The sequence below is a fragment of the Saccopteryx bilineata genome, chromosome 3, assembly GCF_036850765.1.
Source record: "Saccopteryx bilineata isolate mSacBil1 chromosome 3, mSacBil1_pri_phased_curated, whole genome shotgun sequence".
In the NCBI taxonomy this organism is placed as follows: Eukaryota; Metazoa; Chordata; class Mammalia; order Chiroptera; family Emballonuridae; genus Saccopteryx; species Saccopteryx bilineata.
Genome location: NC_089492.1, coordinates 34,863,880 through 34,890,717, shown reverse-complemented (window position 1 = coordinate 34,890,717; position 26,838 = coordinate 34,863,880). Strand labels below are relative to the sequence as shown.

General features: G+C 41.4%; 2 pseudogenes; one reads left to right on the top strand and one right to left on the bottom strand.

The window, feature by feature from the left end:
* Positions 1-6,051: 6,051 nt before the first annotated feature.
* Positions 6,052-11,842, top strand: LOC136329754 (tigger transposable element-derived protein 1-like; annotated as a pseudogene).
* An 11,634-nt stretch (positions 11,843-23,476) lies between these two features.
* LOC136329753 (protein FAM114A2 pseudogene) lies at positions 23,477-26,838 on the bottom strand (annotated as a pseudogene).

The following is a 26,838-nucleotide window of genomic DNA, read 5'->3' as shown; positions in this document are numbered from 1 at the left end:
GTGTCCGGACCGCTGGAGTGTGGAGCATGTTTGTGGCCACCCCCCGCAAGCAGCCTGCTACAGAGGCAGGACTCCCATGAGCCAGGCAGAACCTGGGACAAACTTTAGGATAGACTTTAGTAGAGAGACATCCTAGAGAGTGCCAGAGCCTTCCTCAGAGCGGGGGTTTCACCCTGGAGTATGGGGGCTCCTTGAGGGGAAACTGTGCAAGGGTAAGTGGGTGGGGAGATGAAATTCCCCTGGGGGTCCAGGGTTTTTATCAGATTTTCAGAGGGTTCCTTGAACACGTGCCAAACGAGTAATTCACTAACTACTTGCCATCCTGCCCTAGAATCTCAGGGTCGGGCTACTTACTGGAAGGTAGGAGGTCTGGGGTGCACAAAGAAAAACAGGCCTTTTCCCAAGTGTGCACTCCAGGGTCCCATTCTGATCGCTGTGGCTTGCATAATGTCCAGTGTCCCTTAGGATGGGTCTATCATTAAAGATAGAGACAGAGAGATCACATTGAGACCCACCCTCAAACTACAAACTTGTTGACATGTCTTTAAGTGCCTTGACATGTTGAAAAAACTTTGTCTCCCATTACTTGCCAACACTGCCTGCAGTGAGCTATGAACTTAAATTTTCAAAAAAATATATAAATCTAATAATTACTTTATGATTATCACAATTTGTTAGGTTCAGTATTTTGTGTTAACATTTGCTAAATGTAACACAAGAATTTTTAAAAATCCGTATATAAGTGGCCAGATGCAGTTCAAACCCACCTTTTTTCAAGGGTCAACTGTATTTTGGATGTGAGGTTGGGAATTCGAGTATTCAAAGGGCTAACTTAAATTATACCCTAAATTTCAACTGAGAGCTGGGGTGGGTTGGCACCCCTAATCCCACACTTGCTGTGCAAGAGTCAGCTGTATTTGTAACCCTGCTCTAGTATTTTAATTACTAAATATTTTTCCATTTATTTATTTATTTGTTTGTTTTGTGATAGAGACAAAGAGATAGAGAGAGGGACAGATAGGGACAGACAGGAAGGGAGAGAGATGAGAAGCATCAGTTGTTCATTGTAGCACCTTAGTTGTTCATTGATTGTTTCTCATATGTGCCTTGACTGGAGGGCTACAGCAGAGCGAGTGACCCCTTGTTCAAGCCAGCCACCTTGGGCTCAAACCACCGACTTTGGGCTTTAAGCCAACTACCGTGGGTTCATGTCTATGACGCCACGCTCAAGCCACCAACCATGCGCTCAAACTTGAGTGCTGGTGAGCCCACACTCAAGCCAGCAACCTCGGGGTTTTGAACCTGGGTCCTCTGTGTCCCAGTCCAATGCTCTATCCACTGTGCCACTGCCTGGTTTAGCTATTTTTCCTTTTAAAAATACTTTTTTTATTAATATACCAGAAATCTCATTAAATGGAAGTAGCTTGGGCCTCTCTTGATTCCCAAAAAGCCCTGGTTTTAATAGATGCCAGAACAGACTAAGCATCTGAACTTCTTTCAACAGTCTCTTTTTTTTAGTTGCTGTGGAAAGTAATCCATCTAATTCTCTTACTTTAGTTAAATCAGGACAGAATTTCTCCCACCTTGCACTGGCCACTGGGGCAGGGGGAAGATAGAGCAAAACAGTAGTCACCATGTGTGTCTGTCGCAAGGCGGGCACTGGGCTGCCTCCATGCTTCCTCCTGTCCTTCCATCCTTCCATAACTCTTCCAGGCCAACATTAGAGCAACATCCAACAGTGACAGAACAGGACCAGAGAGGGGAATAACTTTTCCAAGGTCACAGATCATTTTTCCATAGGTCTGAGTAGTTTATTCCAGGAAATAACTGGAATCACTGAAAGTCCTTTACAATGCAGGTCATCACTGGGTGAAAGCTGAGCACCTGAAATGGAAATCTGAGACTAGGGAAGAAGAACCAACACTTGCTGAACACCCATTATTCCCTGCATGCTTACTGTGTGCCAGGCTCTGGTATACATCATGCCAGCGAATTTCCTCAGTAACTGAGTAAGGAACCATTGACAGTTCTGGTTTTACAGAAAATGGATTGAGACTCAGAACCTTAAATTAGGGAGGTGGTATAATCCAATAATAGCTAAGAAAATGGCAACAGGAATTCATATTCCAGCTCAGTGGCATCTACTTAAGATGCTTTGGGCAAGTTAGTGGACACTTAAACTGTCCTTTTTTATCCTCTATGAAATTGTGTTAATAACTAGACTCACTTCAAAGAGATGTTCAGTCTTTACTTCTTGGTTAAATTTATTTGTAGGTATACTATTTTTTTTTATGTAATTGTAAGTAAAATTATCTTACTAATTTCTCTTTCTGATAGTTTGTTATTAACATATAGAAATCAACAGATTTTTGTATTTTGATTTTGTATCCTACAAGTTTACTGAATTTGTTTGTTCTAATAGCTTTTTGGTGGAGTCTTTAGGAACATGTCATCTGCAAATAGTGAGTTTTACTTCTTTCTTCCTGATTTAGATGCCTTTTTCTCCCCTGTCGAATTGCTCTAGCTAGGACTTTCAGTATGATGTTGAGTGAAAGTGGGGAGAGTGGGCATCCTTGTCTTATTCCTGATCTTAGAGGACAAATTTTCAGCTTTTCACCTTTGAGTATAATGTTAGCCTTGGCTTTGTCATGGGCTTTATTGAGTTGAGGTATGTTCCCTCTGTACCCACTCTTTTTTTTAATGTTTATTGTATTGATTTTAGAGAGAGAGAGAGAGGTAGTGAGGGAGAGAAAGAGAGACAAGAACATCGATCTGCTCCTGTATGTGCCCTGGTTGGGGATGGAATTGGCAACCTCTGTGCTTCAGGACAATGCTTTAACCAATTGAGCTATCCATCCAGGGCTATACTCATTTTGTTGACAGTCTTTTTTACAAATGGATGTTGAATTTTGTCAAGTGCTTTTTGTGCATCTGTTAAGATCATATGGTTTTTTATCTTTAAATTATTAATGTGGTACATCACATTGATTTTTGTGGATATTGAACCATCCTCGCATACTTGGAAAAAATCCCACTTGGTTATGGTGTATTATCTTTTCAATGTATTGTTGAATTTGGTATGCTAATATTTTGTTGAGGATATTTGGGTCTATGTTCATCAGGGATATTGGCCAGTAATTTTTTTTGTGAGATTCTTGTTTACTTTTGTTGAGTAATGCTGGCCTCATAAAATATTTGGAAGTGTTTTCTCCTTTTTTATTTTTTGGAAGAGTTTGAGAGGGTTGTATTAATTCTTCTTTAAATGTTTGGTAGAATTTACCAGTGAAACTACTGGTCTTGGACTTTTGTTTGCTGGGAGGTTTTCAATTACTGATTCAATATTCCCACTAGTAATATGTATGTTCAGATTTTCTATTTTTTCATCATTAAGTCTTAGTTGTATGTTTCTATGAATTTGTTAATTTCTTCTAGTTTGTCCAATTTTTTAGTGTATAATTGTTCATAGTAGCTTCTTATAATTCTTTATATTTCTATGGTATCAATTTTAATGTCTCCTCTTTCATATCTGATTTTATTTATTTGAGTCTTCCTTCTCTTTTTTTCTGGTGAATCTAGCTACAGATTTGTCAAATTTGTTTATCTTTTTCAAGAATCATCTCTTGGTTTTTAAATTTATTTCTATTCCTTTTCTATTCTTTTTCATTTATTTCCATTCTAATCTTTATTATTTATTTCCTTTAACTTTAGGCCTAGTTTGTTTTTCTGTTTCTAGTTCCTCAAGGTGAAATGTTAGGTTTAGGTCTTTCTTTTTTTCTTTATGTGGTTGTTTATAGCTATAAACTTCCCTCTTAGAGCTGTTTTTGCTGTACCCTTAAGTTTTGGTATGTTGTGTTTCTCTCATTTGTTCTAAGATTTTTTTAATCTCTTCTTTGATTTATTGGTTCTTCAGGTGTGTGCTTAATTTCCATGTATTTGCAAAATTAAAAAAAAAACCCTCTATTATTGATTTCTAGTTTCATGCTATTGTTTCAGGGAGGATACTTGACATAATTTCTGTATTCTTGAATTTTTTTTTTTTGACAGAGACATAGAGAGAGTCAGAGAGAAGGACAGATAGGGACAAACAGACAGGAAGGGAGAGAGATGAGAAGCATCAATTTTTCATTGTGGACCTTAGTTGTTCAATGATTGCTTTCTCATGTGTGCCTTGACCAGGGTGCTCCAGCAGAATGAGTGACCCCTTGCTCAAGCCAGTGACCTTGAGCTTCATGCTAGCAACCTTTGGACTCAAGGCAGCCACCATGGAGTCATATCTATGATCCCATGCCCAAGGCAGTGACCCTGCGCTCAAGCTGGTGAGCCCACACTCAAGCCAGCGACATTGGAATTTCGCACCTGAGTCCCTTGCATCCCAGTCCAACACTCTATCCACTGCACCACAGCCTGGTCAAGCTGTATTCTTGAATTTGTTGAGACTTGTTTTGTAGCTAACATATTATCCTGGAAATTATTCCCTTTGCACTTGAGGGTATGTATACTCTACTGTTGTTGGCTGAAATATTTTGTTTATATCTGTTAGGTTTTTTTGGTCTATAATGTTGTTCAAATCCACTGTTTCTTTATTAAGTGTTTGGGTGATCTGTCCATGGTTGAGAGAGGAAGTATTAAAGTCCCCCTATTATTTATTGCTATTTTAGTTCTCTTAGTTTTTCCTTTATATAGTTCTTTATTTTTTTTAAGGTGAGAGGAGGGGAGATAATGAGGCAGACTCCCACATGTGCTCCACCCAGGATCCACCCAGAAACCCCATTTGAGACCAGTGCTTGAGTACCAAGCTATTTTTAATGCCTGAAGCTTATGCACTCCAACAGAGCTATCCTCAGTGCCTGAGGCCATGCTTGAGCTAATCAAGCCATTTGATGCAGGAGGAGAAGAGGGAGAGAAGTAGGTCATTGCTTCTCATGTGTGCCCTAACTGAGAATCAAACCTGGGATGTCCATACACCAGGCTGATGCTCTAACCACTGAGCCACTGGCCAGGGCCACCTTTATACATTTCAGTGCTCCAATTTTGGGAACATAAATATTTATAATTGTTATACCTTCTCAATTATTTGACCTCTTTATATTATGTAATGACCTTCCTTGTTTCTTGTGATATTTTTAGCTTAAGGTCTCTGTTTGTGATATAAGAAAATCTACCCTGCTCTCTTTCAGTTATCATTTGCTTGGAATATCTTTTTCTTTTTCTTTTTGCTTGGAATATCTTTTATCATCACTTTACTTTCCACCTGTGTGTCCTGCAAGCTGAAATCAGTCTCTTGTCAGCAGACTATTATTGGATCATATATTTTTATTTATTCAGCCATTCTGTGTCTTTTGATTAGAGAATTTAATTTATTTATATTTACAGTAATTAATGAGAGGTAAGAATTTACTATAGTTATGTTGTAAATTATTTTCTATTTTTTAGTTCTTTTGTCCCTTTCTTTCTTCTTTGTGATTTGATGACTTTTTGTGGTGATATGCTTTGATTTCTTTATCATAATATTTTTTTATCTATTACAGATCTTTTTCTATGTGGTTACCATGAGGCCTACATAAAATATATTTAAAACATCCTATTTTAAGCTGATAACTTCAATAACATTCAGAAATTCTATACTTTTGTTTCCCTACCATCACATTTTAGGTTATTAACCTATCAGTGAACATTATTGAACTCCTTCTGTGTACCATGGACTATACAAGGTACAGTGCTCAAATATGCCCAAAGGATAAGTACAATAATAATAATAACTAACATTTTTTGAGAACTTTCACTATGCCAGGCATTGTTCTGAATACTTTACATGAATGAACTCATTTTATTCTTGCAGCAACCTCCTTATATTACCCTCATATACACATGGGGAAACTGAGGTACAGAGAAATTAAGAAACTTGCTTCAAATGGCAGAACTTTTAAGGGGTGGAGTTGGGATAAAAAACAGCAGTCTGCATCTACAGCTCTTGTTCTGTGGCTTTATAAGGCCACTCTTTTCTCTGAAACAAAGCAATGCTACAATTAATAACCAGTTAATAACTCTACAATGGCTTCTAAGTGCTCAAGTAAAGAAAGAGTCATACACCTCTCACTTTAAATCAAAAGCTAGAAAGAATTAAGCTTAGTGGGAAGGCATATTGAAAGCCAAGATGGGCTGAAAGGTAGACTTCTTGTGTCAAATGCAAATATCTGAATGCAGAGTTCTTGAAAGAAATGAAAAGCGTGACTCCAGCAAACACATGAATAATAAGAAAGCAAAAACCACCTTATTGCTAATATGGAGAAAGTTCTAGTGTTCTTTATAAAAGATCAAACCAGCTACAACATTCCCATAAGCCAACTCCTAATTCAGAGCAAAGCCCTAGCTCTCTTTAATTCTATAAAAGCTGAGAGGTAAGGAAGCTGCAGAAGAAAAGTTTGAAGCTAGCAGAGGTTTTGCTTCATGAGGTTTATGGAGAGAAGCCATCTCTGTAACATAAAAGTACAAGGTGAAACAGCAAGTGCAGATGTAGACACTGTAGCAAGTTATCCAGATCTAGCCAAGATAATTAATAAAGGTGCTGCACTAAAGAATAGATTTTCAATGTAGATAAAATAACCTTCTATTGGAAGAAGATCCTATCTAGGACTTTCATAGCTAGGGAGAAAAAGTCAATGCCTGGCTTCCAAACGTCAAAGGACAAAACAGAAAAGAAGATAAAAACTTCAAAGGACAGGCAGACTTCCTTATTAGGGGCTAATGTGGCTGGTGACTTTAAGTTAAAGCCAATGCTTATTTACCGTTCCAAAAAGCCTAGGACCCTTAAGCATTAGGCTAAATCTACTCTGCCTGTGTTCTATAAATATAGATAATAACAAAGCCTGGAGTATGTCACACCTATCTACAACATGACCTACTGAATATTTTAAGCCCCCTGTTGAGATCTGCTCAGAGAAAAGGATTTCTTTCAAAGTAGCACTGCTCATTGACAAAGTACCTGGTCACCCAAGAGCTCTGAAGGAGATGTACAAAATTAACACTGTTTTCATGCCTGCTAACATGACATCCATTCTGCAACCTGTGAATCAAGGATTAATTTTGATTTTCAAGTATTATTATTTAAAATATACATTTTTTAAGGTGATAGCTGCCCATAAACAGTGATTTCTCTGATGAATTTGGGCAAAATAAATTGAAAACCTTCTGGAAAGTATTCACGGTTCTAAATGCCATTAAGAACTTTGTTTATTCATGGGAAGAAGTCAAAATATCAGCATTAGTAGGAATTTGGAAGAAGTTGATTCCAACCCTCATGGATGACTTTTAGGTGCTCAAGACTTCAGTGGAAGAAGTAACTGCAGATGTGGGAGAAACAGCAAGAGAACTAGAATCAGAAGTGGAGCCTGCAGATGTGACTAAATTACTGCAATCTCATGATCAAACTTCCATGAACGGGCAGTTGTTTCTTAAAGATGATTGTGGGGAAAACAGCTGTGTTAGGCTTGCTCACTGGTTTACCAGCTGCAAGCACTTTGCTTGATTAGTGCGTGAATACGTGGCAGCACCAAGTGTTTGTATAGTCTATGTAAGGCTTTGGGTGCTTGTGATCAGGGTGGTGGATTGTGGATTGCCTGCCCAACACTGCGAGGGGCCATTTTTGCTGTTTGTTTGCCTGAGAAGCGGTTTTTCCCTGCTTGTTGCTCCGTCTGCTGTTGCAAGACTCTTTTTTTTTTTTTTTTTTTTTACATAGACAGAGAGAGTCAGAGAGAGGGATAGATAGGGACAGACAGACAGGAACAGAGAGAGATGAGAAGCGTCAATCATCAGTTTTTTGTTGCAACATCTTAGTAACTAAGACTTAGTTGTTCATTGATTGCTTTCTCATATGTGCCTTGACCACGGGCCTTCAGCAGACCGAGAAACCCCTTGCTTGAACCAGCGACCTTGGGTCCATGCTGGTGAGCTTTTGCTCAAACCAGATGAACCTGTGCTCAAACTGGCAACCTCGGGGTCTCAAACCTTAGTCTTTCCGCATCCCAGTCCTATGCTCTATCCACTGCGCCACCACCTGGTCAGACTGTTGCGAGACTATTAAACAGGACTGGCCCAATGCTTTCTGGCTCTGCAGTTTCTCTACCATCTGCCTAAATCCAATGTGAACCTGCCTGGCCTTGGCCACTGGTGTTACAGTGATAAAGAAATTGGTTTCTCCTGGCAAGAACTGCACAAAGAAAGAAAACTACAGACCAATATCTCTAATAAATACAGATGCTAAAATACTAAACAAAATACTGGCAAATCGAATACAACAACATATTAAAAAAAATAATACATCATGATCAAGTGGGATTCATCCCAGAATCTCAAGGATGGTTCAACATACGTAAAACGGTTAACGTAATACGCCATATCAACAAAACAAAGAACAAAAACCACATGATCTTATCAATAGACGCAGAAAAGGCTTTTGATAAAATATAACACAATTTTATGTTTAAGACTCTCAACAAAATGGCTATAGAAGAAAAATATCTCAACATGATAAAGGCCATATATGATAAACCATCAGCCAACATCATATTAAATGGCATAAAACTGAGGACTTTCCACCTTTCCACCTTAAATCAGGAACAAGACAGGGTTGTCCACTCTCTCCACTCTTATTTAATGTGGTACTAGAAGTTCTGGCCAGAGCAATCAGACAAGACAAAGAAATAAAAGGCATCCATATCGGAAAAGAAGAAGTAAAGATATCACTTTTTGCAGATGATATGATCCTATACATCGAAAACCCGAAGGACTCCACAAAAAGATTACTAGAAACAATAAACCAATACAGTAAGGTCGCAGGATACAAAATTAACATACAAAAGTCCATAGCCTTTCTATATGCCAACAATGAAATATTAGAAAACGAACTCAAAAAAATAATCCCCTTCATGATTGCAACAAAAAAAATAAAATACCTAGGAATAAACATAACAAAGAATGTAAAGGACCTATATAACGAAAACTACAAAGCATTGTTAAGAGAAATAGAAAAAGACACAATGAGATGGAAAAATATTCCTTGTTCTTGGATAGGAAGAGTAAATATAATTAAAATGGCCATATTACCCAAAGCAATTTATAAATTTAATGCAATTCCCATCAAAATTCCTATGACATTTTTTAAAGAAATGGAACAAAAAACCATCAGATTTATATGGAACTATAAAAAACCCGAATAGCCAAAGCAATCCTAAGGAAAAAGAATGAAGCTGGGGGCATTACAATACCTGACTTCAAACTATATTATAGGGCCACAACAATCAAAACAGCATGGTATTGGCAGAAAAATAGACACTCAGACCAATGGAACAGAATAGAAAGCCCAGAAATAAAACCATATATATATGGTCAAATAATTTTTGATAAAGGGGCCAACAACACACAATGGAGAAAAGAAAGCCTCTTCAACAAATGGTGTTGGGAAAACTGGAAAGCCACATGCAAAAGAATGAAACTCGACTACAGCTTGTCCCCGTGTACTAAAATTAATTCAAAATGGATCAAAGACCTAAATATAAGACCTGAAACAATAAAGTACATAGAAGAAGACATAGGTACTAAACTTATGGACCTGGGTTTTAAAGAACATTTTATGAACTTGACTCCAAAGGCAAGAGAAGTGAAGGCAAAGATAAATGAATGGGACTACATCAGAATAAAAAGTTTTTGCTCAGCAAGACAAACTGACATCAAAATAAACAGACAGCCAACTAAATGGGAAATGTTATTTTCAAATAACAGCTCAGATAAGGGCCTAATATCCAAATTTTACAAAGAACTCATAAAACTCAACAAAAAACAAACAATTCAATAAAAAAATGGGAAGAGGACATGAACAGACACTTCTCCCAGGAAGAAATACAAATGGCCAACAGATATATGAAAAGATGCTCATCTTCATTAGTTATTAGAGAAATGCAAATCAAAACTACAATGAGATACCACCTCACCCCTGTTAGATTAGCTATTATCAACAAGACGGGTAATAGCAAATGTTGGAGAGGCTGCGAAGAAAAGGGAACTCTCATCCACTGTTGCTGGGACTGTAAAGTAGTACAACCATTATGGAGGAAAGTATGGTGGTTCCTCAAAAAACTGAAAATAGAACTACCTTATGACCCAGCAATCCCTCTACTGGGTATATACCCCAAAACCTCAGAAACATTGATATGTAAAGACACATGTAGCCCCATGTTCATTGCAGCACTGTTCACAGTGGCCAAGACATGGAAACAACCAAAAAGCCCTTCAATAGATGACTGGATAAAGAAGATGTGGCACATATACACTATGGAATACTACTCGGCCCTAAGAAATGATGACTTCGGATCATTTACAACAAAATGGTGGGATCTTGATAACATTATAGAGTGAAATAAGTAAATCAGAAAAAAAAACAAGAATAACATGATTCCATACATTGGTGGAACATAAAAATGAGACTAAGAGACATGGACAAGAGTGTGGTGGTTACCAGGAGTGGGGGGAGGGAGGACGCGGGAGGGAAGGAGGGAGAAGGTTAGGGGGAGGGGGAGGGGTACAAAGAAAACTAGATAGAGGGTGACGGAGGACAATCTGACTCTGGGCGATGGGTATGCAACATAATTGAATGACAAGATAACCTAGACATGTTTTCTTTGAATATATGTACCCTGATTTATTAATGTCACTCCATTAACATTAATAAAAATTTATTTAAATTTTAAAAAAAAGAAAGAAATTTAACTTAGATGATCCAGAAGAAACCACTACCACTCTCCATGCTGGCAGAGCCCAAATTGCCTGCCATTAATGCTATCACTACTGCCAGGAGAGTCACAGAAGCATAAAACAGCTTCTTCTTACAAGAGCCAAGAATTGCCCCTCACTTCCAAGGCCTCCCATTCACAGAACCTGAGCAAGGAGGCTGCTAAGGGGACCTGAAAGTGGAGTGCCATGTTCCGCCAGCACCTTTGTAACACAGGAGCTTAACACGGAAGGTTCAGCATGGAGCAGAGTGCTAACAACCAGCCTACCTGCTGATTTGAAAAGCCATGTTCATCACACAATAAATTTCTCCATGTATGACTTTCAAAAAAAAACAATTGGTTTCTTGAGATGGAATCTACCTCTGATGAAGATGCTGTGAAGATCATTGAAATCATGGCACAGGATTTAGAATATTACATAAACCGAATTGATAAAGTAATAGCAGGGTTTGAGATGATAGACTCTAAATTTGAAAAAATCTCAACTGTAGGTAAAATGCTGTCAAAAAGTATCACATGCACCTGACCAGGTGGTGGCGCAGTTAATAGAGCGTCGGACTGGGATGTGGAAGGACCCAGGTTCAAGACCCCGAGGTCACCAGCTTGAGCGTGGGCTCATCTGGCTTGAGCAAAGAGCTCACCAGCTTGGACCCAAGGTCGCTGGCTCCAGCAAGGGGTTGCTCGGTCTGCTGAAGGCCCACGGTCAGGGCACATGTGAGAAAGCAATCAATGAACAACGAAGAAGTCGCAACGTGCAACGAGAAACTGATGATTGATGCTTCTCATCTCTCCGTTCCTGTCTGTCTGTCCCTGTCTATCTCTGCCTCTGTAAAAAAAAAAAAAGTATCACATGCTACAGAGAAATTGTTTATGCAAGGAAGAATTGATCAACACAGAAAACTTTATTATTGTCATGTTTTAAGAAATTGCCACATTCACCCCAACCTTCAGCAGCCAGCACCCTGATCAGTCAGCAGCCATCAACAAGGCAAGACCCTCCACCAGCAAAAAGATGACGACTTCCTGAAGGCTCAGATGATGTCAGCATTTGTTTTTAGCAAAAGGGTATTTTTTAATTAAGGAATGTGCATTGCTTTTTTAGACCTAATGCTGTTACACACTTAATAGTCTATAGTGTGACTATAACGTTTATATGTACTGGGAAACCAAAAATTTATGTCACACTTTATTGTGATACTCACTTTATTGAAGTGGACTGGAACCGAACCTGCAATATCTCCAAGGCATGCCTCTATTGTACATCATACATACGTCAATCAGGACTGTAACATAAACACAGACCTTGAACATCAGAGTTCAAAGAATCACGCAATGCTATCCCAAAAGATACAGTGGAAAGGAGTTTGTTGCCTCTCAAAGGTGATGGAAATATTATTGAGGAAAATATCACCCAGGTTGTAGAAAAATATGAATAACCATTGCTGCTTAATAATTATACTAATGATAAGAATAATAATGAGGCCCTGGCCAGTTGGCTCAGTGGTGGCGTGTTGGCCCAGTGTGTGGATGTCTCGGGTTTGATTCCCAGCCAGTGCACAGAGTAGAGGTGCCCATCTGCTTCTCCTTCTCTCCTCCCTATCTCTCTCTCTCTCTCTCTCTCTCTCTCTCTCTCTCTCTCTCTCTCTTATCCTTCCCTCCTGCAGCTATAGCTCAATTGGAATGAGTTGGCCCCTGATGTTGAGGATGTCTCCATGGCCTCCAACTGAGGCACTAAGAAATGACTCCGGTTGCAATGGAGCAAGGGACCCAGATGGGCAGAGCATCGCCTCCTGGTGGCCTTGCCAGGTGGATCGCAGTCAGGGCACATGCAGGAGTCTGTCTCTGCCTCCCCTCCTCTCACTAAATTAAAAAGAAGAAGGAGGATGAGGAGGGGAGGGGAAGAAGAAGAAAGAAGAAGAAAGAGGAAGAAGCACAGCTCACCCTACTGTAAAGAGTTTTTTCAGTGCCAAGCATTCTCTATTTTAATACACTGTACTAACTCATTAAATCTTCACAGTAACCCTGAGGACTTAAGAACATTTGAAGAGCCTGACCAGGCGGTGGCATGGTGGATAGAGCATCGGACTGGGATGCGGAAGGACCCAGGTTTGAGACCCCGAGGTCGCCAGCTTGAGCACGGGCTCATCTGGTTTGAGCAAAAGCTCACCAGTTTGAGCCCAAGGTCGCTGGCTCAAGCAAGGGGTTACTCGGTCTGCTGAAGGCCCGTTGTCAAGGCACATATGAGAAAGCAATCAATGAACAACTAAGGTGTTGCAATGCACAACGAAAAACTAATTGATGCTTCTCATCTCTCTTTATTCCTGTCTGTCTCTGTCTATCCCTCTCTCTGATTCTCTCTGTCTTTAAGAAAAAAAAGAAGACCATTTGAAGAAACAGAAGCACAGTGGGGTTAAAGAGGATACACACCTCACATCCTCGCCTCATGGCCTCTTCTGGGGGTGCCCTGTCCTCTTCAGAGTCTTTCCAGAGCCTCCTTATCTAGGCTTCATGGCACGGCTTCCCATCTCATTCTCAGCATGTGCTGGAGGGTTGGATATTTCCCTTTATATATCAGTTCTCCTCAGTGAGACACTGGATGACTCCAGGGCAGGGCCACTTTAGAGGTGTGAGGCTCCAGTGTACCCTTGTCCAGCTCTGCCTTTGGACTCATGCAAGGAGTTCTGATTCAGAGTAGGACAGGTTTTTATCAAACAGAAGGAAACTGTAAATTACAAGAACACAAGCAGTTCTAACTGGGGATCCCCTAAACCAAGCATCTTTCAAAAAAGTGAGAAGATACCATGGAGCTTTGATATTCTAAGGGCCCCCTTCCTGAGTCTTTCCTGTCCCCAATCTTGTCAGCTTATAACATCTGTTCATGTCTTTAAATATAACCATACATCAGCCACCACCTGTGATCCATTAGTATTGTGACATTTGGTTTATGTGTAGACAGACTTCTCAGCCTTGGCTGCACACTAGAATCACCTGGGAAGCTTTTAAAGCAATACTGGTAACTGGGTCCCACCTGAGAGATCCTGATTTTATAGGTTTGGGGTACAGCCTAGGTATTAAAGCTACTGGAGGGTGAGTAAAACCCAATATGATAAGTGCCGGGGTCCAGCCCCGGGGGGAATCCAGGGGTCCCACAGGAAGAGACGGCGTCGGCACGAATCGAGTGAGAGAGCCGAATTCTTTTCTTTCTCTTTATTCTCTAATTAGCATTTACTGCCAGGCATCTCTCCCAAATGCTGGTCTAGCTTTCTCTTTATGCACACACACTAAGTTACAATCACATGGTATTCAGAATACATTGATTAATCATTGTTTTTGTTTCACTATGGTTAAATTTCCTAGGTAACAGTTAATTCATTTCTATAAACTATAAATCAGGTGGTAAGTCATTCAAAGTACAATTATACAATAACTTGAACAGCAATAACAATATTGGTACAAACTTCCAAAAGGTCAGTACTGATTAATAACTCTACCTTGTCTAGGATTCTATTGTCTAGTCAAATTTTATTTATTTACTATATTCATACACTAGTTAAGTTCTAACTTTACTTTTCTCAGAGTGTTCCACCACCTGCAGGTCAGGTATGCAAAAAGAATGGAAAGTTTCTTTACTCTACCACATGAAAAGGCTAGGGAGGAAAAGTGATGAATTAAGTGAAGGCTGAAAGGTGCTCTGTGTATAGTTACTGTTTCCTACCTATTCATAAGTCACAATCTATTCTTTCTAACATGATTAATAAGAAGAAATTCTTCTACAAACTTAACCCTTTATGAGGGATATCATAGCCAGCCTCTTATGTCTATGAGCCCAGTTCAAGGGGCTTATAGGCTTTTCTGTGGAACTCACACCCTCTGTCTCATTTCCAAAGAAATTACTACGAATCTACAGGGAAAGTACGATACTATTATCCCTGTGTCATAAATGATAGCACACACCCAGAAAAGGGGGGATATAAGGTCAGATTAATTCAAAAAGGTCAAAAGGGGGAAGTATCGTTATGCCTTTCCTTTGCGGTGACTTTGTCAACCCGCAGCTGTTAGTCTTCACTGCGGTGACTTTATTAACCAGCAGCCATTGGTCTTCTTCTGCTGTGACTTTGTCAGCCAGCAGTTGTGGATCTTCTTCTGCTGTGACCTTGTTAGCCAGCACTAGTGGATCGGCTCCCGACAGATAAGAGACCCTCACAGCCCCTAGAATTTTGAAGGTTGAGATTTGACTTCAACTGGCTCTGTAAGAGATATAAGGTCTAGTCTTGGAAAAAGTGCCTCCAGGGAAATTGCATTAAGAACTACATCTAAGCAGCTTGCTCAGGTAAAACCGAAGTCTGTGAAGCACCACCTGGGGTATTAGCCAGTCTTTTTCATCCATATGTAGCATGAAGATTTGTTTCACATGCTGCTAGGACAGACAGCAAGTGGCTGAGCAGAGGCATTGGGCAGTAATAAAAATAATAGTTAACATGCATGAGCACTTACTATGTGCCAGGCACTATTTGGAGCACTATGCTATATTAATTCACTTCATCCTCACAACAATCCTATGAAATAGATATTATTTTGCCCATTTTACTGATAAGGAAACCAAGATACAGAGAAGTATCTTGCCCTAGGTTACTCAGGCGGTAAATCCCAAAGCCGGGATGTGATTTGAGTGTTCGGGTTCTGCGGTGAACACTGCAGATGCCATGAGCCAGGCCAGTGGGCACGGCCAGAGTGCACTGCGCATGAGCACACCCGAGGAGCTCCCGGGATCACCACACTTTCAGACGTCCTTTGCAGTGGGTCCAGGTGTTGGGTGAGCAGAGAGGGACATGAACCAGTGACAGCTGTTTCATCACTCTTGGTGGGGCCTGCTCTGGACCTACCGGCTGAGAGGTTTGTGGGGACTCAAGGTACAACACAATTGGTTTCAAAATGAGTGTCACAAGCACAAAAGATGTCAATCAGGCCCTGGCCGGTTGGCTCAGTGGTAGAGCATCGGCCTGGCGTGCAGGAGTCCTGGGTTCGATTCCCGGCCAGGGCACACAGGAGAAGTGCCCATCTGCTTCTCCACCCCTCCCCCTCTCCTTCCTCTCTGTCTCTCTCTTCCCCTCCCACAGCTGAGGCTCCATTGGAGCAAAGATGGCCCGGGCACTGAGGATGGCTCTGTGGCCTCTGCCTCAGGCACTAGAATGGCTCTGGATGCAACAGAGCAATGCCCCAGAGGGGCAGAGCATCGCCCCTGGCGGGCATGCCGGGTGGATCCCGGTCGGGCGCATGCGGGAGTCTGTCTGACTGCCTCCCCGTTTCCAGCTTCGGAAAAATGAAAAAAAAAAAAAAAAAAGATGTCAATCTAACAACTTATATTCATGTATGGATTACAGAGCAAAATCTAGCAGTAAAGGACATAAAGAGGCTTAGGGGACACTTTTCATTTGTGTGTCAAGAGGCACAGCAGGACTTTGCTGAAACTATCCTGTGGCATAGTTCTCAGGGACAGATGTCTGAGCTGGCAGATCAGACTAGGCTTGAGGCATGTTATTTTTCTGTTTGTTTGCAGCTGATGCTTATCTTTACTGGTTAGAGTTAACAAGAACATTTCTTGCTTTTTTGAACAAAGGTAACAATTCCAATCCAGAAATACTTCGGTTTTGGTTTTTTGTTGTTGCTCTTTGTTTTTTTTGTTTTTGCAAAATGAATAGCCACTTGTTTAGAAAATTTAGAACATACAATTAAACCAAGAGAAGAAAGTGAAAATCTTCCCCAACTTCAGGTCTAAAAATAGCCAGGTTAGTGATTTGGTTTGCACCTCTTGGCTTGCTTTTGGTACAATTTTAGCTTGTATCATTCCAGTATTTTTTCACTCTGGGTTCATAAACTCCCTCCAACCCCTCAATGAGGTCTGTTCTGTTGTTTCATGTAACCACCCTTGCAGGCTCTCTAGGACAATATGAAATCATTTTTACACAAGAGATTAAGCCATGTCCAACTAGCCGCCTAGTACCAGGTATTAACTCATCAAAGGGCAGGGGCCTCTGTTCAGAAGGAAAAAGCTTCCGTAAGTGTCAGACTTTCTGCCTGGAAAGTTCCTATATTCAGCAAACCCTGCTAAGCCTGGCTGGCCTCTCTAAATGGCCTGGCTTGGGTTCCTCAGACTCTGATAACCCTCCATCCCTTTTCTCCACAGACCCGGGTGATTCACCACAAAAATAAGCTAACAAATGTGTCCACACAAAAATCATAAATCCCAATCATATTTATAAAATGACTGCTTTAAGAGGTGCTTAGCATCAAGTTCTGCTGGCAGACTAAGTCCTGGAAAGCACATTGAATATTTGAACTCATACACCACGTTTCATCCCCTTACGAATGCCCAACACCAGACAGTGTTTTGAAGCACTTTGATGAACATTCTCGCATTCAACCTTCACAACAAACTAGAAAGGCGAAGTAGATATTATCATTTCAGTATTACTGATAAAAAAAACATTGAGGCTCAGAGAGTTTCAGTGACATGTCTAAGATCAGAAGACTAGTCAATTATAGAATCATAAATTCTTATAAGTAGAGAGAATCAAATGATTCATCTAAACCAGGGAAAAACAAATCCAACTAGAACTGAGTATTACCTCTGATCCAGTAGTGACCACTTGGGGCGCTGTGTGAACAAGGATGGGGTAATGGTAATGGCTAATATTTATTTTTCCTTAAAGTTTTATTGAGATTTAATTAACATACATACAACAAATCACCCATATTTAAAGTGTACAATTTGATGTTTGACATATGTGTACACTCATGAAACCATCACCACAGTCAAGATAGTAAACACTTCCATCAAACACACACAAAAGTTTCCTCACGCCCCTTTGTAGCTAGCCCCTTCCTCCTGCTCTCCCTGCCTCCCACTCACAAGCAACTACTGATGTCCCTTCTGTCACTATGGATCAGTTTGCATCTTCAAGAGTTGTATGTAAATGGAATCATGCCCTACATACTTTTTTGGTCTAGCTTTTTGTCACTAGCATATTTACTTTGAGATTCATCCAATTCATCTGTTCTCTTATTGATGGGCACTTGGGTTGTGTCTAGTTTTGGGCTTAAGAGCTTGCTAGTCCTTGAGTACTTACTTTGGGCCAAATATGCCACAAAATGCTTTATATGTATGAAATTATTTAGTCACTCAGCCAATGTGATGACACGAGGTAGATACTGTTCTGCTCCTTCACTGAATAGCAGAGGCACTGTGTGGCTGAGAAACCTGCCCAAGGTCATGCAGCTGTTAAATGGCAGAGCCGGGACTCAAACCCAGACAGTGTGATTTTAGAGGCAACATTCTCAACCATCCTGCTAAACTGCTATACTCAGCAATGCCTGCTATGGGTGAGGCTGGGGAGATGGCAGTTGAACCATATGTTTGCAGTACACAAGCTCTTAATACTGCCACCATTTATCATGTGAAATGTTCTACCCCATGTTTAAGTCTCTTTATAACATCCTTTTCAGCTGTTCATAGACTAGAAAACATTTCTGGTTATGAATTTATTCAGCACTACACATTTCTGTCCCAACAATACAGTATCATAACACAGTTGGCCTTATTTCTTAAAAAAAATTTTTTTTTTTACTTTTGAAAATAAATCATTGTAAATTAGAAACTTATGATTGTCATTGAGTAGCATCTTTGTATTTGAGAGTTGTAAAGGGCAAATATCTCTTTTCTCAACAGTACAACTGGAAATGACTTAACCACTCCTTTCTGATTGCACCGGGCCTTTGAGGAATGCCTTTTCAGAAAAGTTGTTTTATTTGATTTTGATTCTTTTGAGCTCCTCTTCCTCTTTCTTCATTGCGGGGATACTGTGTGAAGTATGATCGTGCCCCATAGCTACAAAACAGAGCAGGGCTCTTTCTCTGTCACTTGTAACCCTATCGTGCAAGAGTTGATATAAAGACTTTGTTTCTTCAACAGAAATGAGAGCCACAGCTCCATGGCTGGGGGTAAAAGGCATTACTAGCCTTGCCAGCACATGCTGTAAATAATAACATGCCTGGGTTCATCCTACCTGTTGAACCCGTCTTACTATTCAGCTATCAGATTTGATTTCAGTAAATCAACACGAACTTGAGGACAACCAGCTTTTCTTCATCTCTAGTCAGGGAGTGGTAGGAGCAAGGTTGAGCTGGTGGTTCCAGCAGAGATCTTGTCAAGCAAAGTGAACTGGTGTTCAGCCACGAAGGGAGGGAGTGTTTCGTGGGTATCTACTATGTGTCTGGTTCTGTGCCTGGGCTACGGGTACTGTGGTGGATGTGCCAGATGTCCCTGTGCTTATGGGGAAGCCAGGCTTTCCACATGTAGAACACAACTGGAAGAGACTCCAGATGTGACCCAGTCTATGTGAACAACCATAGAGCACAGAGCAGGTGCCAGGTTGGGGGTGCAGGTTGAGGGGGCTACCCTGAGTGGGGGCATAGAGAACGCTTATCTGATCCAGCAACATTTTCTTTTGTTTGTATTTTTTTGGAAGTGAGAAGCTGGGAGGCAGAGAGACAGACTCCAGCATGCTCCTAACAAGGATCCATCTGGCATGGCTGCTAGGGGGTGATGCTCTGTCCGCGAGGGCGTTCCTCCATTGCAACAGGAGCCATTCTAGTGCCTGAGGCAGAGGCCATGGAGCCATCCTCAGTGCCTGGGCCAACTTTGCTCCAACAGAACCTTGGCTGCAGGAGGGGAAGAGAAAGATAGAGAGAAAGGAGAGGGGGAGGGGTGAAGAAGCATATGGGAGCTTCTCTTGTGTGCCCTGGCTGGGAATTGACATGACACCAAAGAGTATGGCAGAGGGAGAGTGCAAAGATTGTAATCACCCTGTGAGGTCTCTGGAGAAGATTACAGATGGCCTTAGATGTATATTTAATTATTCTTTCCATAAACTTGCAGCTATGAAGATGAGCTAACGGGCTTCTTTCACAGAATGGCTGGGCTCCTCCATATGTTGCCTCTCAGCTGCTCTAGGCAGGGGTAGTAGCTGGTTAAGAACTCTGTACTAATCATGTGGGACACACAAGTATTAGCCCCACCACTAGGGCCAGGTGATCTATAGGTATCCTCTGCATCCAAACACAGAAATTGAAAGAGCAGGTAAGTGTATAAACTCATTCCTGGGAAATACCAGAGACCTGGAGCAAGGCAGATGGAGAGTGTAAAGATGGCATCCACTGCCTTTGTCCCCAGAGAGCACCTCAGTAGGCCCTAGATGTGTTGCTCAATGTTAATATACACTGAATTGTTCATGAATACTACCATGTGTAAAGTGAGGGACAACTATTTCAGATTTTACCAAAGGCTGTTCACTATTTAACTATTTCAGATATCACTTTACCAATGGTAATCTCACTAATGGTATTGGAGGCAGCATACAGCTCACCTGCCTACATTCCTATCTGTCACTGTCACACTCATGGTGATTCTACATATTTGAGGCAAACATCTGATTATCTTATGTGTTGAAGTGCAGGTGTGCCCGTGTATTTACATATTGATGAATTATTAATTTACTATAAACTATTTTATAACCAATTTTCATTTCCTATATATTAGAGTTAGGAGAGCATATATTTTTTAATTTAATAATATAGATGTACTATCTCTGAGTTCCCTTTTGGTATATTAAAGGGATAATAACAAGATAATTGTTTCTATAAAAGGAAGTGTTAGTTTTAAGAACCACTGTCTTAGAGGAGGAGGGCAGTCTGCTCCCTCTTAATGAGCACTGCCTTGCCAGCTCATAGTGAGGAACCTAGAATGAACCCAGGGCTCACTGTGAGCAGGGGAAGGAAGTGCTCTTCTTGTCTGGCCTGGTTCACTGAGCACCCCTAGAGCAAGGGCAAAGAAGGAGGGAGGCAGGGGAGGCAAGATTCTAAGTTACACAGCCCCACTAGGGCCACATGGAGATGGGGAGGGAGTCCCAAAGTAAAAGTAAAGCACTCTTACTACATGAAAGTAGAAGGGGAGCTTAACAGGCTAAAGTGACAGTTATCCACAAAAACCAATGCACACTGACTTAAAACCCAAGTAATAGAAAAGGGTTTATGAAACATTCCCTACCATAGCCTGCAGAGATTATAAAACAAACCCACAACAAACCAGATTGCTATCATTAAAATACAAGAAAACCTGCAAAAGAAAGCCACAAGCCACCCTACATAACAGCAATGATGCAATAATAAAGCTTCCACCTAAAATTGGCTGGAATTCTGGCTATGCTGTGCACAATGCACAGTGGGAGATGGCAGCGCCCCAGAGCAGGGTTTGACAGCCTGGCTCCTTGGCTCCATGTTAAATCAGTCCCCAGGAAACACTAGCAAAGCACTAATTTTGGTAACCCTTGACTGCATATAAGCAGTTGTACACAATAATGGCACTCTAGGGAATCGTATCCACTTACTTTTAAGAACCAAGAAAAGGACTTGCATTGTTCTTGTCAATTGATGGCCCATCTGATGTTTATTCTCTTGACCTGCAGACTATATTTTTGTAAAACAAAGCCTTAAGAGAGCTCCATAAATGTCACATCTCCCTGTTGGTTTTGTATGGAACTAGGGAGTATAAAATTAAGCCTAGAATACTGATATTCTAATTTGCTGATGGAGGAGCTATACCTAGTTAACAATGTTCTTATAGTTAACAAATACTTTTGAGCATATTCCGTAGCCTGAGGTAGTAACTAGTGATACAAAGACTTGAGCCTCATAGTCTAGTGAAAGGTCACAGTCCACACACACATGTGCTGAGCAGCACAATGAGCTACTTCCCAACCCGCTCCCTTCACTCCCCCTTGTGTCTTCTAGTCCTCTTCCTCCTGGACCAAGCAATATTCTGCCTTAGGAATAATTTGGGGTTGTTGTTGTTGGGGGTTTTGTTTTGTTTTGCTGTTCTCTCATCCCTAGATATATATTTTTTTAATTTTTATTGATTTTAATTTATTGTGTTTACATAGATTCAAGTATCCCACCGAATATATCTCCCCCTCCCCCATGTTCCCCTTGACACCCTCATCCCTAGATTTTTTAAAAACAATTATTACATTTTATTTAAAGGTTTTAGAAGATGAGTGGCAGAACTCACAAAAGTTACCTGAATCATTTAAAAACCACAAAGTTGAAGAACTTTTTAAAAAAGAGTAAATACCAAAATAACTTTTAGGATGATACCCTTGCAGTCTCTTAAACTGTCAAAGAGAGCAAAAAGAAGGCTGAAGACCTAAAGGATAAAGTTATATTTACAAACATTATTTACATTATTCTTTAAGCTAAAGAATACATTAAAACAAAAAGAATGAGGAAAAATATAATGTGCCTTACAGTTAAATCCTGTTATAAATGAACATCATTTCTTTTTTTTTTTTTTTTTTTTTGTATTTTTCTGAAGCTGGAAACAGGGAGGCAGTCAGACAGACTCCCGCATGCGCTCGACCAGGATCCACCTGGCATGCCCACCAGGGGGTGATGCTCTGCAGCAACCAGAGACATTCTAGTGCCTGAGGCAGAGACCACAGAGCCATCCTCAGCGCCTGGGCCAACTTTGCTCCAATGGAGCCTTGGCTGTGGGAGGGGAAGAGAGAGACAGAGAGGAAAGAGAGGGGGAGGAGTGGAGAAGCAGATGGGCACTTCTCCTGTGTGCCCTGACTGGGAATCAAACCTGGGACTCCTGCACGCCAGGCCGACGCTCTACCACTGAGCCAACTGGCCAGGGCCTGAACATCATTTCTATGGGACTCTTCAGTTCACTTTGACAATATTCAAATGACAAAAACCCCATTACTAAAAGTGCTTCCACACTCCGTTGGAACTGGCTCTTACAGAATTTATCCTGCACATGGGATATGCAGGAAAAACGTCCTGGAGAGACTCAGAATATCAGCAAACATGAAGCTGTTTCTCTAAATGGCACTTATTGGTCTTGACCCCAGTTGAAGCTGTTTCTCTAAATGGCACTTATTGGTCTTGACCCCAGTTGAGTGGAGGTCAACTACTGCTTGAAGCTTGTCATCTTGGGGTGTGAGAGCAATGTGAAGCCAATGGGCACATTACCATAGTTAATTCATATGGCTACAAGTATATTCTATAAATTTCTCCTCAAAGCCCAGTATCTGCTGAGAATTAAAGAGCAGATGAAACTTTCTAACCAATTCCAAGAATTTGTGTAATGAAGCATAATTATTACAGAGTTTATACATACTCAGTTTCTTAAAATCAAAGATTTTATTAATGAAAGGAGAAAATGCATGGCATTAATAGATCAAGCATGTGAATTCTAGAATACTAAACTGAGTAGTTTTTTTCTTGCTTAACAACTGATTATATCCATGGGCTGCAAAATCATATCCATGACAAAATTATTAGTGTTTTGCATCGTCAAAAAAAGACTGATATTTTTGCCTGAGTGTCCCACTAACCTTTAGGGCTATTATTTTTTAACTTTCTTTAAAAACTTTCTTTTCAAATAATTTAAATAACTACTTGGAAGTGCAGTGTGAGAACCTGAATACTTCAGCCAAGCAGTGAAGGCAACAAACGTCCCGTAAAACTGCTACCCTGCCTGAATTTGTATATACTAGATTAACCCTTCCCCCTCACTCCTGCAAAGGGTACCCAGAGCAGACTGGCGTCTCTCAGCCCTCACACCCTGCCTGCCGGTCAGTCTTCTCTGTTCCTCAATGTTCTGTCAAAGGCCTCTGGACCTGCAGCTCAGGCCTCGGGTAATTCAGTCTGGCTCTCAGTTAGCAAGATCTCCAGCACAGGTAAGAGTAGCTGAAAGGCATCCTGAACATAGGAAGCATTATTTGATGCCGCTAGAAATACTGCAGTAATTAATGGATTAAGGACGTCTGCCTTTTCTTTGACCCCAGCGGTCCTTATGCAGGTGGTAAACTCTTTAGACAGGGAGGATAACTCTTTACACAACACAACTGTCACCTGGGAAAGGGTTCTGCTCCTTTCTATAGCTGTCACTTCCTGCTTCCGGCCATGCAGAACCAGAGCCGCCATTTTGTGAAACAGTTCAATAGAGCAGGCCGACAGTTCTGCTACGCTCCGGATTGCAAATGCATGAATGTCCTCCATTGAATTTTCACTGATTTTCTTGGTTTTTTCTCCTTCCAACTGTTTTTCTCCTTCTTCCTCCTCTTTTAATGGCTTCTCCACAGATGTTCTGATCCACTCATAGGCTGTATTTCTTGCCCTGGCAAGTTTCCCTGGTTTGGAGGAAACATGCTGCTGGAAAACAGCTCTGTTATCTCTTTGGTAAAGTCTTCATCCCCATTTTCTCCTTTTCCTCTTCCGCAGAGAACTCTGCTATGGAGAATGCTTCTTTTAGTTGCTCCAATTCAAGTTTTAGAGTCTCTAATTCTTCTCTGCTTAGAGAATTAAAGACAGATTTCACCTTCACTTCGCTTTCTTGGGAAAGCATCTCCAGAGCTTCCAGATGTGAAAGGCCTTGAAATTCATTAAAGAGTAGCCCATAATGACTTTTCTTGTCCGTTTCCATAGTAATCTCACCGGCAGTCCATTGCTTCTCTTTCTCCTTCGCCTGTTGTAAAACCTGAGACAATGTAGAATTCCGGATCATTAGACCCTTGGTTCTTTTATAGCCAGGATCCCCTTCTGCTATTATACCCATTGTCTTTTTCCCAACGAATTCTAAGGCATCCAAACCCCCACTGATAACAATCTTTCCTGTGCTCTGAACAGCAGAGGTGATGGTCGAGAACACACCAAATGGTCCAGTCATTGGGGAGAAGTTTTCATCCTGTTTGGCATTTGTCTCTCCTGTTGCATGCTGGGCCTCAGCTGAAATTTCACTGGGACTAGGGATTCCAAGGGAAGTCTCTGCCTTCTGAATGACATTTGAAATGCCTTGTCCTACTGTGGCTGCTATAGCCGAGGCAGAGGAAAGGAAAGACTTGCCCCAGCTGCCCCAGTAGCCCCATCCAGTCTGGGGTTCATCTTTGGAAACAGTTTCGCCTGCAGCCTGTGACACTTGAACAGGAAGAACTTCTGAAGACTCATGGTCACTGGAAGGTTTAGACCAGGGGTCCCCAAACTTTTTATACAGGGGGCCAGTTCACTGTCCCTCAGACTGTTGGAGGGCCAGACTATAAAAAAAACTATGAACAAATCCCTATGCACACTGCATATATCTTATTTTAAAGTAAAACAAAACAAAACCGGAACAAATACAATATTTAAAATGAAAAACAAGTAAATTTAAATCAACAAACTGACCAGTATTTCAATGGGAACTATGGGCCTGCTTTTGGCTAATGAGATGGTCAATGTGCTCTCTCATTGACTACCAATGAAAGAGGTGCCCCTGCCCTGGCCGGTTGGCTCAGCGGTAGAGCGTCGGCCTAGTGTGCAGAGGGCCAGGGTTCGATTCCCGGCCAGGGCACACAGGAGAAGCGCCCATTTGCTTCTCCACCCCTCCGCCGCGCTTTCCTCTCTGTCTCTCTCTTCCCCTCCCGCAGCCAAGGCTCCATTGGAGCAAAGATGGCCTGGGCGCTGGGGATGGCTCTGTGGCCTCTGCCCCAGGCGCTAGAGTGGCTCTGGTCGCAACATGGCGACGCCCAGGATGGGCAGAGCATCGCCCCCTGGTGGGCAGAGCTTTGCCCCTGGTGGGCGTGCCGGGTGGATCCCGGTCGGGCGCGTGCGGGAGTCTGTCTGACTGTCTCTCCCTGTTTCCTGCTTCAGAAAAAAAAAAAAAAAAAAAAAAAAGATGATGTCACACAGAGGTGACTGTGCATCTTTTTTTTTAAAAAAAAAAAAAAAAGAAAGAAAGAGGTGCCCCTTCCAGAAGTGCAGTGGGGGCCAGATAAATGGCCTCAGGGGGCCACATGCGACCCACGGGGCGTAGTTTTGGGACCCCTGGTTTAGACTCTGGTCTTTTCTGAGTAGAAACCATAGGTTCTGGTTTACTCTCTGACCTGATACTTTGGTCAAGAATTCTTGGCTGGCTCAGAGCTTCCATCTTCAAGGACTGAGACTGCTTCAGTAATCACTGGAGTCTCAGTATCACCTTTATCTGTCATGATTAGATCATCACCTGGTCAACATCATTACTTTCATCATCAGATGGCTGTACCATCCCTGTGCTCTATGGATTCATAATCACCGACACAACTGCTGACCCAGCCTCATCCCTAGATATTTGATGCATCTATCCCTCTCTTTATTCAGGTCTCTATACAAATGTCACTTTGGACCACCTGACCACCTGTGCTAAAACAACCATCTCACTTTCCCTTCCAGTCTCTTACTCTCTCACTCGCCCTTCCCTACTCAGTTTGGTTGGTCTTCATAATAGTATCAGTATTTGATGTTAAAACAATAGTTAATTCTTACTGAATATTGTCTATTTATGTGAAAGCAGTCTAAGTATTTTACATGAATCAACTCTTTTCATTCTTGTAGCAACCTTATAAATTGCTACTGAACTTGCTAGTATAACCCACTCTTCACACAGGAGGAAACTGAGCAAGAGAGGCTACATAGCTTGCCCATGGTCACACAGAACTGGGTCCAAACAGTTAATCACTATGCTATATACTGCTCTCCACATAGTCATTGATCTGCTTTCTTTGTTAGACATCAACTGCCTCCCTCCTGGAGTGTAAGCTCCCACAGGGAAGAGATTTTTCCGAGCCACCACGGTACCAGCAGGGGCCTACAAGAATGACTTGCACAGGAATGTACTCAGATACTAAAGGAATGAATGATGATGCCAAGTATTTCACCCTTGTCTCCAAGACATTAAAGAGTCCTTGAATCATCAGGATTGGAAGGACTTGGGAAATTGTGGCCAATATTCACTTTTGACAAGCACCACACCTTGCGGGAGCAGACCTCAACTCTGGCCGCACAGTGTAGTCACCTGTGGGCTGTTACGACTCCAGTGCCTGGGCCTCACCTGAGACCAGTAAAACAGGGTTGCTGCGGGCTGTGGTCCTGACAAAGCTCCACAGCTGATTTCACAGCAGGCAAGTTTGAGAACCACACCCAT